The sequence below is a fragment of the Vombatus ursinus genome, unplaced genomic scaffold (genome assembly GCF_900497805.2).
Source record: "Vombatus ursinus unplaced genomic scaffold, bare-nosed wombat genome assembly UNPS02014163.1, whole genome shotgun sequence".
NCBI classification, from domain to species: domain Eukaryota; kingdom Metazoa; phylum Chordata; class Mammalia; order Diprotodontia; family Vombatidae; genus Vombatus; species Vombatus ursinus.
The window spans coordinates 148908-150973 of NW_020953941.1; the positions used below are offsets into that span (position 1 = coordinate 148908).

General features: G+C 36.2%; 1 pseudogene; it reads right to left on the reverse strand.

Annotated features, from left to right (window-relative positions):
- Positions 1 to 364: 364 nt before the first annotated feature.
- LOC114040979 lies at positions 365 to 1294 on the reverse strand (annotated as a pseudogene).
- Positions 1295 to 2066: the final 772 nt, after the last annotated feature.

Here is a 2066-nt window from a genome sequence, read left to right on the forward strand (position 1 = left end):
CTATTACTGAAGTTTTGTGCCTTTAAAAGATAGCAGGAAAAGAAAAGGAATAACACAATAACATCATATCAACATTAGTGTGAACTGATTGTTGGTGCATTAATATTGGGCATTTTTAGCACCAACAGACATACACATACACAGACAGAAAAAAAAAACATTTTGTCCAATGGTGGCTTTATGATTAAGAGCCCAATATTAGTTCAACTCAGGAAGGAAGAACTAGTCTATCCCATAGGACAATTTTGCAAGTTGATTAGATTTTAGGAAAACATCTAGCTCAGTCCACTGAGTAGAGGAAAATTCTTCCCTTGCAATTGGTAATAGTTGTGTGTTTGAAAGAGGATCATCTATTACATGGAGGTCACTTTCCTTTGGAAACCAGTTTTTGTAACCAAACTTTTCTCATGGCATTCTTCATGTCAGTATTTCTAAGGGAATAGATGAAAGGGTTGAACATAGGAGCAATGATGGTGTAAAGGAGGGCAAATACCTTATCTTCATTGACAGAATTGCCTGTAGGCACATAGGTGAAGATGAGGGGCACAAAGAACATGATGACCACAGTAATGTGTGATCCAGAAATGGAGAGGGCCTTATGCCGACCCTCTGATGACTGAGTCCTCAAGGTGGCCAGGATGATGACAGAAGAAATAAGCAAGGAAATGAAGGTCAAAATGGACAGCATCCCAGTGGTACCAATTAACACAGTAAGAAGCAAGAAAGTATCTGTGCAGTCCAGCTTTAGCAGAGGAAACACATCACAGAAATAGTTGTCTATTTTATTGGGGCCACAGAAAGGCAGCTGAACAGCAATCAATATTTGCATGACTGAATGAAGGAATGCCCCTTTGAAGGGGCCAACATGATAAGATGGCATACCTGTCTACTCATGATGACCATGTAATGCAATGGCTTGCAGATGGCAACATAGTGATCAAAGGCCATTGCCACCAGTATGAAGATCTCCATGGCACCAAAGAAATGAACATAGAACATCTGGTCCATGTAGTTGTTGTAGGAGATGGTTGTTCTCTGAGCCAATAAATCCACAATCAGTTTTGGAGCAACAGTGGGGGTTAAACAGACATCCATGAAGGACAAGTAGTTGAGGAAAAAGTACATGGGATGTTCATTGAGTTGATTAAATCTGATGGTGGTCAGGATGAAGAGGTTTCCCATCAAGATCAAAAGATAGAAAAGTGAAAAAGAAAATAAAACTGACTTCCTTGACCTCTTGACTATTGAACAGACCCAGCAGAATAAATTCAGTGACACTGTTTCTATCCCCCATGACTTCAGCACTGAGTTGAGTGTATAGGGAAAAGTTGGTATACCTATAACTAGAAAAATCAAGGATAAAATTAGTTATGTATTAAATACCCCCAGTAATAACCAGGTATTACCCTCTCCATCAAGGAAGAGAACATGATACTTATTAAGCTCTTGGTTCCATTTTAATATTGTCAATCAAATAGCATTACTTAACTGCATATTATGTGAAACTTACTCAACAAGAAAAAAACATATTATAAACTTAAAAACTAAAACTAAAATGCAAAGTAAGCAAAGAAAAAACAGTCATATACACAACAGAACATGAGAGGATTCAAAATATAGAGCAATAAATTTCTATCAAGAAAGCCTGTATAATAAAAACTACCCATTGTCTTCAGAACTGTCCATCTTTGCTTCCTTGTGAATTTTCTTTTGTTCTTTGCCGTGTTCTTTTCACTTTGTTCTCTTTTCCTCCATCCTCCTCCCCTCCCCAATGAAGGATTGATAGATAGATATAGATATATAAAGATACAGATAGAGATATATGTCACACACACATATATAAACAATACAAATATACATAAAATATATGTATATGCATACATATATACACATATATATTTAGATATCAATAATCATACTCAAATATAGACATATACATTCATATACATCTATCTAAGACCATACTACACTTGTTTGTCCTCTGTTTCTTTGAGGATGGATAACATCTTTCTTCATAAGTCCAAGTCTTTCCATATTTTTCTAAGTCCACCAACACATTAATTCCT